This window comes from Cyprinodon tularosa, unplaced genomic scaffold (genome assembly GCF_016077235.1).
Source record: "Cyprinodon tularosa strain WSP-4 unplaced genomic scaffold, ASM1607723v1 ctg275, whole genome shotgun sequence".
NCBI classification, from domain to species: Eukaryota; Metazoa; Chordata; class Actinopteri; order Cyprinodontiformes; family Cyprinodontidae; genus Cyprinodon; species Cyprinodon tularosa.
In genome coordinates, this window is record NW_024038980.1 from 1,211,806 (window position 1) to 1,227,627 (window position 15,822).

The window sequence follows — 15,822 nt, forward strand, 5'->3', positions numbered from 1 at the left end:
TCATTATTTGCAGATGATGTACTATTGTATATGTGTAACCCTGAGAAATCAATTCCAGCTACTCTGGAATCTATGACTACATTCAGTGCATTGTCAGGATATAAAATCAATTTAGGAAAGTCTGTCGCCACCCCTTTCAGCATGCCCCCAGAAAGTCTCACGCAATCTCCCTTTCAAATGTCTACAAAAGGTTTCAAGTATCTGGGTATTTTTGTTACACCTGATCTGAATAATCTTTTTGGGACTAATTACTCTCCTTTAATACAAAAGATAAAAAATGATTTGATAAAATGGGCTCCCCTGCCAACTTCTCTTTTAGGGAGAATCAACACTATAAAAATAAACATTCTTCCACGACTGAACTATTTATATCAAAACCTTCCCTGCTATCTATCTCCTGCACACTTCAAATCACTAAATTCTCATTTATCTCGTTTTGTCTGGAACAACAAACATCCAAGAGTCAAGTTCTCTATATTAACTAAGCCAAAACACCTTGGAGGTTTGTCATTACCTTCCCTGCAGCTTTATTATTGGTCAGCACAACTTAAAATCGTTTCTAATTGGTTTATGAACAGAGGGAACTCTTTGTGGCTGGATTTGGAATCCCAATCTTGTTTCCCTAGCAAACTTAACTCTCTTTTCTTTATAAATGGCATAGATCAAATACCCCATCTCAAAAGTAATTTTATTGTTTATAATACTTTACTGGCCTGGCGAGATGTGAAGAAATACTTTAATATCTCTTCCACCCTCTCCTCTTGGTCATCGTTGACTTTGAATCCTGATTTACCAGCAGAAATTAGAAGCATTGGATTGTCTGAATGGTCATCGAAGGGATTGTCAAATATTTTGGACATATTGAATTCTGACTCTGTTAAACCCTTTGAACAAATTAAAGCTAATTTCAATATTTCTAATAGAGATTTTTATAAATACTTACAGATTCGTCATTTTGTGAACTCTCTCAGGAGGACAGGAAAACTACGTACAAAATTGTCTGAGTTAGAGAATACAATTGTTTTGACCAAATCTTCTAAGGGACTTATATCTAAGATATATAGTTTGTTATCTGGCTCTGACTCCTCAGGTTATGATGCCATGAAGCTGGTGTGGGAGTATGATCTGGGGTTGACGTTCAATCCAGCAGATTGGGAGGAAATCTGTGATGGGGTTTTCCCTAATTGCACTTCGCTTTCTATACACGAGCAGAATTTTAAACTCTTCTATCGAACATATTACACACCTGTTCGCCTTCGGAAAATGTTTCCTGATGCTTCAGATCTCTGTCATAAATGCAGAATACATAAGGGCACATTTATTCATTTATTTTGGTCTTGTGACTATATTCAAGTCTTCTGGAAGGCAGTTCATCTGGTGATACAAGAGATTATTGGTAAACAGTTCTCACTAACTTCCTCCTTCTGTCTTTTTAATCACACTTCAGGGATTTTCTTTAATGCAGATACCAAACATCTGCTTGCAATTCTCTTATTTCTGGCTAAGAAATGTATACTACTGAGGTGGTCAGCATTACTAGCCCCTACAGTCGATATGTGGTTATCACAAATGTCTGCTATTGTCGCAGTTGAAAAACTGACTTGTGACCTTCATCAAGAGTCGGACAAATTCCGAAGGATATGGGACCCGGTACAATCTTTTTTACAGAAACTGTAAATTCAGTTTTTTTTTTTTTTTTTCTTTTTTTTTTTTTAGATTTTTTCTCTCTATTTTTCTTTCTTTCTTTTTTTTTTTTTTTTTTTTTTTTTTTTTTATTCAATATACCATACATTTGGTTGTCCGACAGTGTGGACCACTTTGAACCATGTCTGTTTGTATTTTGTGTATGTGGGCTGTATGTATGTATGATTCTTTTTTTCTCTTTTTTTTTTTCTCTTTTATGTGAACACCGCAGTGCTCCTTGTTGATTTGGGGTGGGTTGTTTTTGTTTGTTTGTTTATTTATTTGTTTGTTTGTTTTTGTTGATGTTTATATAAAGCTGTGAAAACTTAAAAAAGATAATAAAAAAAAAAAAAAAAATGAGAAACACCACCAATAAATTGGAGGAACAGACCTGACTTCAGAAATTTAGCTACAAGGTTATGAGCTTTTTTTTTGCGCACAGACATGGACACATGTTGCGACGCTTACAGCTCGTTGAACTATAGCTTTAATTTTGCTAGAAAAGTGATACAGCTGAAAGCAACTGTCAAGTATTGACTCCTTTTTTGACCTTATGAGAAACACTTGCTTTGTTGCTAGTTAAAAAAAAAAAATTTGCCAACCATAAGGTCGTCTCTTAATTCACCAAGACATCTAGATATGGTAAAAACAAATTATCAAGCAAGAACCTGGAGAAGATGGGGGTGCTTTGGTGGTGCAGTGGTTAGCGCACATGACACGTGTATGGAGGCCTTAGTACTCGACGTGGACAACCCATGTTTGAATCAGGCCTGTGGTCCTTTCCTGCATGTCTCTCCTCCTCTCTCATACCCCTTTTCCTGTCAGCCTACTGTCCAAAGAAAATGAGCCACTAGTGCCTTAAACACTAAAAAAAGAACATGGAGAACAGACAGATAGATTGTTGTTTATTACACAAACTTTAGGTTTAGTTCAGTCATTTTGCTATTTTTCATGTGTTTAAGTTATTTCATGTGTTTTAGTTACTAGTAGTATTGACTCATGTTCTATTAGGACCTTTTTCTCAGTGTATCAGCTACATGCTCTATCTCAACTTCATCTGTATAGCATTCCAGTTACCAGCATCCTCACTAATCATAATTCTCTGTTTTTTCAGATTATCTTTTTTTTCTGAGATTATTAATATTTAAAGCGCCATAATTCTTCCTTGTGTCTGCATTGGGGTCAGTTGCAACCCCATAATTCTCAACTATTTATTCTGTTGTTTTGGGTATACAGAGAATTGTATGAGAAAGAAAAAGCCACTGATCAACATTAGTGTTGATGAAAAATCCTTGTATTTGCCACTGGAGAATATACAGATTTGTTATGAAATACTCTAAAAAGGCAATGTAAGCTCAAAAAAACATTTAACTAAATGAACAGCTTGTCAAATTTTGAAGCAGATGGGCTACAGCAAGATAAATCCATTCTTGTTGCCACTGCTTTCAGCCAAGAGGGGGAATCTGAGGCAACAATTTACAAAGACTTGTGATAATTGGACAGTAACAGACTGGAACAATTGCTTGGCCCAATAAGACTTGATTTCAGTGATGACATTTGGATAGTACAATCTAAATATTGCATAAACCACAGGAAAACAGGGATCTATCTAGCCTTCTTCCAATAGATGAGGCTGGTAATGAGGAGATAATTTGCCGAATGCATTATGCTGCACTGCTCAAACCCAATACATATGCTATCCAATACTTGACAATAAGTTCTATGCCAATGAACTCTGACATTATAAGATCTCTGTGTCATGACAGGAACAGATGGACCCAGTATTCAAGGTGAGACAGACAGTGGGACAGTTAAAAGCGTTAATTAACACAAAACAAAGCATAACAGATGCAGAGCTGTAGATGTGTGGACCGCAGTGGCTGCAGGAGGAAGGCGGGGCACTGCCCAATCACTGACACTATGGAGAGAGAAACATAGGTAAGTGACCACAATCATCTGTTGGGAGATGATTATCTGTGAGAGTCACTTACATGGTTTAACGGTTCAGTCCATCGTCTCCAAGGAAGGCTGGATCCAGCCGATGGACTGCCAAACAAGCTGCGGTGCAGAGCCTCACAGAGTGTCCCAGATGCAGCAACCTCAATGAGCAGGCAGGAATCTGATCCAGGTCAGAGAAAACAGATCAAACAGGACAATCGTGGAATCCAGGAATCCTCAGCCCAGTCAGGGGTTCCAGTCCACGCAGGAACACTTAGATCCAGGGTTCCATGAATCCAGCAGAGAACTCAGACAGACAGGCAGGCTCAACAGTTGAGGGACAAAACAAGAAATGGTACCAGGATTACTGCATAACTTTAAACTGGTCTCCACCTAGGAGCCAGGATTACGGAACTTTAAAATAGCATCTCCAACGCCGAGCCAAAGCAGGAACAGAGAGCGCTCAGTGCCAAAGAGCCAGGACACAATCAGAAGACAACAAAACAAACACTAAATCCTCTCAAACTGCTGGCGTCGGAGAACGGGAACATGAACATAGGAATCCCTCAAACAAAAAACAAAGAACAAAAATAAAACAAACATCAAACAATGATCTGGCCCCTATAGCTGTGCAGATCATGACCCTCTGAGCAGAATCTATTAGGATTGTTTCTGACACATTTTTAATCTACAGAAAATCAATGCACTTCCTAAGGCTATAAAAAGTTCAACTGAGTACTAACCAAGTGTATATGCAAGGAGCTAGGCTATTACTAATACATGATCAGGAGAAAAATATAAAAACCTTATTGCCGAAATACTCTGTTGAAGATAGAAGTAAGAGACCCCTTTAATCTCTGCAGCCACGAGAGAATCACAGTGGTTAGAGATCTCCTCTTAAAAGATTACTCTTAAAGAAATGGTGCAACAATTACAATTAAAGACAGTTATCTCCTGTCTTTCTGTGGCTCAATGATTCCTAATGGGAATTATAGACATGGGAAGGAAATCTGGCAGGTGAGTAGGCCTGAGAAAGAAAATGATGGAAAAAGGGCCAACAAAGTTTAAGAAAGTGATGGAGAAGCGATATTTGCTTGGGTTATGAGAGTTCTGACAAGACGAGTCAATGGGGATTTATACAGTAAGTAGGAGACGAGAGCAGGTTGATTTTAACAGATTAAGATCCAAAAAACATTCCAATGCATGCAACTGTGTAAGAATAAAATAAGACATAACTCTGTATCCTATTCAAAGCTTTTGTCAACAGATAAAGTCCTCAGATTACAGGTTGAGAGCAGGAATGGAGGCAGGTAAAAACTTAATCATCCTCTTGGTACTAATACATGAATTAATGCCATAAGGGATGAGAGGTGAATGTAAAAGAAGACAGGATGAAAAAACACAGAGCTGGAATACTGAGACCACAGGCAAAAATTATCTGATGAGGAGCAGGGAGAGTATATGAAGGTTAGCTGGTGCAGGCAATTAGTTAATCAACTAAAGACTACCAAGGCTGCAGCTTCAACTTGCAGTAATTGATGCAAAGTATGAAGTATAAACTTGACCGTCTAAAAACATGCCTGGTAAATATTCCTGCTGCTAACGAGAGCTGAGGGAACTATTCTAATCCTTTCAATGTTGACAAGACCTACAGGTTTTGGGGGACACTGTTAGAACTGATGAGACACAATGTTCATTTCTGACCAACAATATAATGTCGATATTTACACAAGAAAAACAAAACCTGAAGAGAAAGTAAAACCACTGTTAAAGTTCAACTCAGTTTAGTTGTGTTGCTTCCTTACCGCATCAGGGAACCTTGAATGTTTGGCATAGACAGCAATGTCTGAAGGTTACCTGGGGTGAAACACTGCCCAGTGTCAGACAGCTCATCCTCAGCCAAAGATCAGTCACTTTTTCACAAGGTATATTGACTCAAAACATACAGCTAGAGTCCTCAAATATCGCTGCCAAACACTGGACTCCGGCTGTCAGGGGCACATTTCGTAATCCCTTTAAAACATAAGGTTTGATCTAAAAGTTGCAGTGCAAAGACACCACCCTTCAGAGCTGAGACCGCATGGGCAGTTTGCTCAGGATGAAATATCTGATGGAACATTTCTATGAAAAAAATATAAAACATGCACAAAGGGGAAAAAAACGCAAGGTTTGGCTCTAGTGATTAATGTTTGCATAAATGTGGCAGACACTTAAAATATGTGATGTGAATAAGTAAAATACAAACTCTATATGTGGTGCTAAAAACATAAAAAATAATGAAAAAGGAATTTGAATATGTATAAGACGTTGTTTGATATTCGTGAGGGTCTTTCCCTAACCTGCCATGTTATCCAGTTCAGTTCTCTGGTGACTGGGTGTGGGTGTATATGTATGCGTGTGTGACAGCTTGTAAAATTTTGGGAAAGCATGCTCAACCACATGCATGCACACATACAGCTCCACACCCACCCACACACACACACACACACACACACACACATTAATTCATGCAGACACAATGATGTCTGAGTATTTTCCAACAACAGAGCATGAATTATGTGTGCAAATATTTGGTTCCATATGAACAAGTCATCACCAGGAGCTGTAAGTGTTGTGGTCTCATGTATAACTCTTCCTTAACATTTTTCTTTTTTTGGAAGAATAAAAAAACAGTTCATTAATACTGAGTTATCTTAATTCTGATGCTCGTTTGCATTATTTATGCGATGATGATCGTTAATGATTAAGAGGAACAAAAATTGGAGAAATAAGTTATCCTAAATCGGCTATATAATTTTCATAATCTGCTTTTTTTTCCTAAAATCTCAGTAAAAATCTCTTCATTATTCAAACAAACATATAATTTGCTTAATGCATGATGCTTGATGCAAGCTGATAAATGGTTACTCACTGTTGGTCATTTAATTGCCATCATTTTAAATGGAGAAAAATGTAACATTCAAACATGAGGATTAATTTTGATTGATGGTTTCTTTTGAATTTCGATCAGAAGCCATGTGTCTCTTTCACTTATCAGGTCCTCCATCATCTGTCTTGCCTTAAACACCACACAAACAAGGCTGACATTTAATTACTGGAAATTCTTCTTTTATGTGCTGTTCTCTTTGTATGTGCGAACTATTTACAAATTCTTCATTAACATTTAAAATCAGAAGGGACTGGAATATTGTTAGTGAGGAGAAAGCTCTCTTTTCTCTCGCTCTAACATCATTGTTAAACGTCTTTCTCCGTCCTTCGCCCAGCCTAGGTGGCCTTGTCTGCAGGGTACCACGGATGGTGTGGGTGAATGATGATATGAATTGACATGCTGTTTAAAAAGGGATCTGTCTAAATTATTCAGTCTGTTATTTTAGCGTAACCAGTCGGGGTTGATGTCTGGTTGTCACGGAAACATAGTCCCATGATCCCCGAGCCACAGCTGAGTTCCCTGGAAGAAGGAAGAGAGAGAGAGAAATGTCCTGATGCCAGCCAGATCATTTTGAAGAAGGGTGAGGTGAAAGTAATAACTGTGCTGCCACTGTGCTCGTGTAGAAATTTCCCACTTAATCTGACTATAATGGGCCTTTAGTGGGAAACTGCAGTCTGTTATGCAAACGTTATACATAATGCTTTACCATTATCCCTCTATGGTAAAGTAAAGTGTTTGTTTCTAAATCCACACAGTTTTAAAAACCTTTAAAATAAAATCTGACTCAGTTTGTTCATTGTAACACATGACATATGTAAAAAAATGTATTATCTGCCATGATTTGCACCTATTTTGTGTTTGTTAATTACATCCACCAGTGCTCTGTGTAGTTTTCTTTCTTCTCAGCTGCATTTAAAATATACAATTATATATATATATATATATATTTTTTTTTTTTTTACAAATATACCAATCAACATGTGCCTGCTATTGTTCCGCTCCTTCAGTCCAGCGCCACCTCAATTAATGACGAGTGGGATTATTTACTGTTGTCTGCTGTCGTCCCTATGGTGCTCTGAATATATGCCCTTTGTGTTGAGTTTCTTTGTTTTGCACCTCCTTTTGTTTGTTTTTAATATCCTCACTAGTTCCCTGTCTTTTTGTTAGTTACGTTCCCTCAGTTCGCTGCTTAGATTCTTCTCCAGCTGTCATACATTCTCCTTAGCCATCACACCTGATTCAAGTGCCACTCATTAACCCTTCCAGTAGTTGAAAGCCTTTTAGTTCCTCATCTGCTACTGTGGCTACATTCTTCCATTCCCAGTGGTCCTCCATACTGTTTATCCTTACCTCCCGTCTTCCTTGTTTGCTATTAATGTCTCTGATTCACCTGTTATGTTTGTGTCTGTTAATCTACTTTGTAAATTTCAATTAGAATAAATCATCCTGGCAACAGCATCAGGTCTTTTGCAGCCACCAAAGCCCAACACATGCCCTACTATTGCCAAAGTTGTACTGGACTTTAACAATTCAATGGCTGCAAGCTTCATATCATAAAACCCTAATGATAAACTGCGTGTGATGAAAGATGCCAGATTGCAAGACTTGTTGCTGCAGCAAAAATAAATTCAAACAGATACAACACACATTTCAGTCCAATACTAAATGGATGCTAAAATGAGGAAAAGAGACTTTAGTTTTTAAACTGAAAACACGTTATCCTTCCTATGAAAGGCTTTATCTATTTGTGAGGGAAAAGTTTTAAGCTCTTAAGCCGCTCTTAAGTGTTCTGCAGATCAAAACTTACATGCATGCTGGACTCCACTCCACTAGGGCTACATTAATGCTCTTTTTGGCCTTGCAGACCGAGAGATTTTTTGTCACATGCAAGATGTTGAGAAGTGGTTTGAAACTGTAAGGGCATTGATGCTGAGTTGTAATACTACTTCAGGCATCCCCAAAGTTGGTCCTTGAGGGCCGCTGTCCTGCAGGTTTTAGAGGTTCCCTTGCTCCAGCAAAGCTGATTTTAATTGAAAGCTGATTAACAGGCTTTTGCTCAACTGCAGTCATCATAATCAGCTGTGCTAAAGCAGGGAAACCTCTAAAACCTGAAGGACAGCGGCCCCCGAGGACCGACTTTGAGAATGCCCTACATACACACACACCCTGTTCTCTTCTTTCACAAATATAGTATGTACTACTTGTGTTCATCTATCAAATACTATATTTTGTCATTATCATTAAATTAGAATATGTGTTCTGATGAGACTTGTTGTTCTGATTTTATCTTTTAAGTCCTCATAGTGGCTTCTTCTGCATAAGGAATGGTAATTTCATTTCACTTTTATTAGTTTTGAGGGTTAAATCATAATAATTAGGAGAAATAAATACATTAAAACATGAGTTTGTGAGTAATTATTCTCTGATGTGTTTCATGTATTGTATATGGTAAATGGTCTATATTGCTTTTTCAAGCCAGGAGGCTTGACCAAAGCGCTTTACACTACATTCAGTGATGCACACACTCACACACTGATGGTGGCAAACTACATTGTAGCCACAGCTGCCCTGGGGCGCACTGACAGAAGCGAGGCTGCTGTACACTGGCACTACCGGACTCTCTGACCACCATCAGTAAGCAATGTAGGTGAAGTCACACAACAACTCTAAAAGCCAGAATTTTTAATGTTTTAGGCTAGAACCGTCAACCCTTCAATTTCAGGGCAAACTCCTACATCCCACGCCACTGTCCCCCAGTAACTATAGGTAACTAGTTAATTAGTTAGTTGAGTCATTGAAACTAATCCACTTTGCAATAATAATCTGTACTGTACTGACTGTATTGCATATGCGCCAAGATAATCTGTATGCCTTATGTACAAAGCAGAAGGAGGATAGGAGGAAATGCAATAGAATTATGTGTTTATGCACACTGTCCTCTGTTATTTTCTGGCTTTGTCAGAGTACTCAAACGGACACACACACAATGCTCCCCTTGCTTTCATGGTCAAACTTTATGGATCTCCTGTGAGACATGAACACATGGAACAGTCATCAACCTCCAGCTGCTGATATGGAGCTTCTCTCTATCCTGCTCTGAGATGCTTTCCGGGATGAGAGGCAGCATCTGGGGGCTGCCTCTTCACACTCTGGCCTTTCCTTGTAAAGAAAGCCTCCTATTCATCACTAAAAAGCTCTCTGTGTGCTCGTTTCTCTGCTATAGAGTCTCCATGTGTCCTTGTGTGTGCAAAGCAAGCTTGTCTTTGTGAGCGGGAAGGCAGAGACAGAGCTGTGAGAACAGCTGTGGAATCAGACGGTGATTCCGTCTGCCTTCTAAACACTGGGATTTGCACACCACCCAGAGCCCAGACACAGCTCTCCATGCCAAGGCGAACATGCATATGCATGCAATCATGTGCACACATTTAGACAAAGAACTCTCCTGCTTGCAAAGCTTGCATCATACATTTCAGATTGTTTCATCATCTGTTAGTCATTTTTCATCCTAAGCTTTTCACCTTAAACTAACAAACACATGACCTGCACTGATATATTCAGTGGATTAGAATAACCAGTGTGTCTTGTCCACATTTTTTTTCTCTAGTTCAAGCTTTTACTTGTGTTATAAAACATTGTTTGTTATTAAAGCTTATCAAACATTGTTTTAGGCGTCTTTTAACCCATTCAGAACTGTTTTTCATCTACAACGGAGGAACTCTCTGGCATTCCAGTTCGCCCAGTGCACATTATAACTGTCATGATGTGTGAGATTGTTGCAGCACCACAACACAGACAGGAATGTGGAATGAGCATAGTGAGAATTTAATGACAATAACAGAAAACCTACAAAAACTCAGGAAAACTGGACATGAAGCATGAGGAGGTACAGGCATTGAATAATGGAGAATACCAGGGACGATCTAGTGGAGAATGACAGGAACCAGCGAGTGTATGCAGGGGGTAAGGTGGAGGGTGTCACTGAATGCAGGTTAGAGTAATCGGAGTAAAATGTTGAGGCAGAGTAAATGTGGGGAGCTGACAGAGGGAGACTAATTACCATGAAAGAGTTGAGCAGTGATTAAGCCACAAACAAAGAACGAGAATTTTAATTAAGACTTTGCAAAATGAAGATAAAATACATTGAGAACAGAAAGCAAAACAAACTTTAGCCAAGAAACAATGCAAAAAAATTAATTGATGAAGAAACTGCTTGAGGACAAAAACAACAAGGAGCACTGGGGAATGATGTGAATAACGCAAGTCCTTTAGAAATCTACACACTTGGGTATCAGGAACATTAGCTGATAATGAAACACATTTTTTATATATATATATATTTGAACTTTCTTAAAACAAATATTTTCGGGTAAACTACATATACGTGTTTTTCACAAACAAAGTAGTTTAAACAGTTCACACATCACAAACCATGTTAGAATGCACTATTTAAATTCACATTCCACTTTGGCCAAATAGCACTGAAATGTTTTCTGTAGAATTAAAGTTCCTTGATTGAAAAAGTTTAACGATTCTGTTGAGCTTTAAGAAATCTGATTTATGCAGATTGATCCATTTCCAAGTTTACTATTAAAAATAAATATGTCAAATTTAAATACTACTAAAAATATTTCAATTTGACATAATCAAATAGACAGCAATTCACACTCAGCTGTACACAAATCCATGCATTATATCGATTTTACCACATAAAAATTGTTTTTTATATCATATAATTCCAAAGCAATAATATCTGTTATGATGCTTAAAAAGTCTAAAAGAAAAACTGGCAGTGATATTTAGACAAGATTAATATTTAATTCAAGTCTTGAGATGCAGTGTTCCGCTAAGCACATGACTAAATGCTGATCTGAACACATTAAGTCCTGTGGAAGCTGTTTGGAGACATGCCAAATGCTGTCTTCACAGTGTGATTCCAAATCCCTCTGTCCCGACTGAGCTACCTGTCAGCAGAACGAGCTCCTCACACCTGCAGCAATTCACTCTAAAGTCTGTTTGTGTATGTTTATGTATGTCTGCGTGTCCTCACGAAGGAGCTGTGCAAGCATATTCACAGGCAGCATTTCTGACAAGCCTAATGAATCTCCAGAGAGCAACTACCTGCCAGCTTTCTCATGTTCTGTCTTGTCTTCATTGTTCTCACACTCTGTTCTCGGCTCTATGTCAGGCAATGCAGCTCATCTCAACGCAAGGTTTTCTTCCTCCATCACCACGTCAGCTTCTGGTTAAACTGTCAGCACTATAATTCCCCAGCATTTGTGTAGATGATGGGATAAGTCACAAACTTCTTCTGAGTGTTTCTTTGAAGAGTAAATATTGTCATATTGGTTCCTGTGACTAATACCACAAACCCATTAAACACTGGTGTTGTTTGTTAATTAGGTCTAAATCTAAATAAGTATAGTCTCCAGGTCCCTCAACAAAATATTACCTTGGAAAAGAATCTCCACCCAAGGTTTTCCTCAAATAGCTGTACGGCTTATAGTTGGGTGAATATGTCGACATGTGCTTTGAATATGCAAATGCAGTTTTGAATTATTCATTTGAATCTTGTAGTGTGACAGAAATAGCAATTTTTACACAAAAAAGCATAACTTAAGCCTGTTGAAGACTAAGATCTTCTGGAGATTCCTAATTGTTGACGTCTTTTCTTTGGCTTTATTTTGACATCCGGTCTCTTTAATAAGCAAGTCTTTTTTGTGGATTAGAATATAGCCTTTTTAAAGCAGATTTCTGGTAAAAAAAAAAAAAAAAAAAACAGCAAACAAACTGCCTTACAGGGTATGATTATGTATGACACAAGCATGCTGTGATATATAGCAGGGTATTGTTTAGTGTATGCAAATGTTTTGTGTCATAGGGTAATCTTTCTCAATTCCTCCTGCAATTAAATCCAATACAATTCAGTCTTTACTCGATTGCTCTCTTATTTGCATTGAAATAATTAGATGTCTTATGACATAAAATTTTTTATTGCGGCTGTGAAGTAAAGACCTCCAAGTCATTACTTGGTTTTACTATTGTCCAATGCTGTAACAGGGTCACTCTCCCAGCTATGACTCATGTTGAGTTTCAGTTCTAATGCCCTCAGAAATTCACTCCTATTAAAAACTTCGATCACTGATGATTTATGAAAAATCAATGCTGCTGCTTTAAGATTTTTCTATAGCTCTTTGAACATATGTATCTATATTAAAACTACTGCTGCTGAATATTTGCTATCTTAAACATGTTCAAAATTAATATATCATAAAATAGCACAACTGATTGAATGTCAGTTTCAAAGCCCAAGAAGAGTAAAATGCCTGCAACCATTTCCAAAGTGTATACCAGCTTGACCCCCCAAAATAATTTTTATTTTGTACATTGATTAAAAGAATGGAAAAATTGTGATTTTAAATTTTAAACCAGAGACATTTACATTATGCTAAAACTGTGATGGGCAGAAACATGAAACGCCAGCATATCATAGCAGCAACTCTGCTTCTGAGATAGAAAATCTCCTTCTGTGAGTCCTCAATTATACTTACCCGTTTTAAATTAGTCATGCCTCAGCTCAGCTTGTCTTTCCTAAAATCCATTACCTATGCCTGAGGAGGCCTTGTTAGGTTACAATGGATTGCTAATTGCACAGCATTATGATACATTGCAGTAATGGGAGTAATTAGGGAAATAATTTCTACATGAGGTCTGCATGACCGAGGTACCAGAACTAGCACGTCTGACTAGAACAAAAGAATCAACTCTAGATGATCTGAAATTTGACTTTTCTTTCAACCTTTCCTCATGAATGACAAACGTCTACACACAAAAAAAAATCTCAAAGTCAATTTATTTACATGAGGTTTCAGAGTTATGACAGAAAGAAGAAAGCCTGAGTAATGAAATGCTTCACACTTATCTGGGTGGTGCACTTCAAATGAGATTGACACGGTGCAGCATCTAAAACACAAGCATTAGATCTATAATGACTGTAGCCTAGTCCCAACAGACTAACAACACATACACACACACACAAGTCAGTGTTTTATCATATTTATGAGAACTTTGCATTGATTCCCAGTAATTCATTTTACCTATAAATTACCATAACCTAAAGACCACCCATTACCAGAACATACCTAACCCTAAAATTAACCAACACTCAATTCAAGCCTAGGTTTCAAACCTAACCCCAGAACAGTAGAAGAACGTGAGGAACAGGACAATGTCCTCACTTTCCCAAAAGGACCTCACTTTGTTGGTGAAACACAAAAAAATTGGTTCTCTCCAAGGCAAGTGCTTTACCCCATACACACACTAACACACACAGATCCTCCCAGCCCCCCAAAATCGTCTATGTATTATGCATTCCACCCATCTGCCTCTCTGTAAGCTCTCTATCCCAAGGGGAAGAGATGGGAGAAGAGGGGGAGGAAAAAAAAAAGAGGAGGGCACTCACATCTGTATTTGGGAAGTATAGGGGGAGAGTAATGTTCTCCCCCTCTCCCTGTTTGTTTCCCAATCTGCATTTCTGTCAGTTTCATAAGTTAAAAGAATGCAAGGTTCTCACCTGTGTTTGGGCTTCCACCTTATAAAGAGGTATGAGCATATGGCTCTGCAGTATGAGTGATTTATGGATGCCTATAGCTTCTGTGAGTTTGTGTGCTGACAAGCATATGCGTTTGCTTCTTTAGATGTAATATGACCATCTGTAGATTCAAAATACCCGTGAGGCTTTAGTGTGTGCAGATGTGTATGCTTACTTAAATAAATAAGTACGACAAAACATGCATTTTTTTGTGCATAGGGGCAATTGAGATTTGTACTGCTGGAAGAAAGTAGAGATCCAAACAAAGCAGAATCTCAATGTTCCTAAAATGGTCTTCCCATATAAAAGATGTTTTTCTCATCACTAAATGATTGTTGATAAAATCACAAGACTTGGGTTTCTTCAAGCTGCCTGAGTGAGTGACAAATAAGTTTCAGTACAGAGCAAGCTGGAGGCGAGAAGGGAGCAGTTTTAATAGCACGTCTTTTGTCTCACAGCTGCCAAACATTCAGCCTGACCCAAACCAAACTGCAACCCCATGATCCTCATCTGCCCTATTACATCCCTCAGCTGTTTCCTTCTTACAGATCCATGTGTGCAAATGTGGATGTGTGTGTGTGTGTTTGTTCAAGAACAACAAAGGCCTCGTTGTGACTGCGCCGTCAGATGCAGCTGTGTACGCTTCAGATGTTTTCACACAAAGGATGAAGTGAAAGACGAGTAAAATCCAAATAGTACAAAACAAGCTGATGCAAAGTTTAATAAAATAACTGTCAAAAAACTTTAATTTATCTAGCTAGTAAATCCTATAATAAAATAGAAAGTGTCCCTGGGGATCTTATTTTATATTGTCTATGATGCTCCCTCATAATTTTAGCAAAAACAGAGACTGTAGCTTTAATTTAATAGATACCTAAAAATAAAAAGTCTGTTTAAAATGCTAAAAGAAATTCCAATATATAGTATGAGCAAAGTGAAGAAATTAGTTAATAACACTGGACTTTTCTCTTTTAAAATGCCTCATATTTAATTGCTGGCATATTAGAAATTTTTGTTTTAACTTATATCACAACATTCCTCGGCTGCTGGTTTGTTTGCTGCACATCCAGGATTTGAATGTTCAAAAATACACACAGTTACTGCATATCTTTTCATGGTTAATAATAGGTATGTAGAAACATGTAAGCATTATTTTGTATTTGGTGTCTAGTTGAAGTAAACTCTGATCAGCTGCTAAACATGGTAGCTGCTAAACATTTTCAAGCTGCCAAAAAGATTTTTGATCTGATGGGCCATTAAACCCCTTTATATCCTGTGGTTTTTAGCACCAGGATGTTGAAAAAGGATCCTATCGCCTCACTGTGAATTAGGTTTGTTCAAACGCATCCCACTGATGCTTGATAGGATTCACATCTGGGAAGGTCAGAGGTCGAGTCCAGGCATCCTGCTCTTGTTCCATCAGCGAATCTTGATGAGTTTCATGCAGGTGGGATCTGACATATATTGTCTTTTGTTCCTTTGCACTGCAACAATAAAATCAATACTATCATTTTTTTTTTTTTTTTTTTTTTTTTAGAATTTCTCTCAGAGGAACATACGCTACAAATTAAAAAGTAATGCTGACCACATTGTGAACAATTGAGCTGAGGTGTCAGTATTGTATTGTTGTTTTAGGCCACTGTCATCAATCAGTGCACATTGACATGCAGGTCAGAGTAGATTG

The 15,822-nt window shown here is 37.9% G+C and overlaps 1 long non-coding RNA gene across 1 annotated transcript; it reads right to left on the reverse strand.

Annotated features, from left to right (window-relative positions):
- Window positions 1-2,810: 2,810 nt before the first annotated feature.
- LOC119786561 lies at window positions 2,811-14,147 on the reverse strand. The gene is made up of 3 exons (XR_005281202.1): window positions 14,121-14,147; window positions 3,675-3,802; window positions 2,811-3,601 (listed from the first exon to the last, which is right to left on the reverse strand). It is a non-coding gene; the product is annotated as an uncharacterized LOC119786561 (long non-coding RNA).
- Window positions 14,148-15,822: the final 1,675 nt, after the last annotated feature.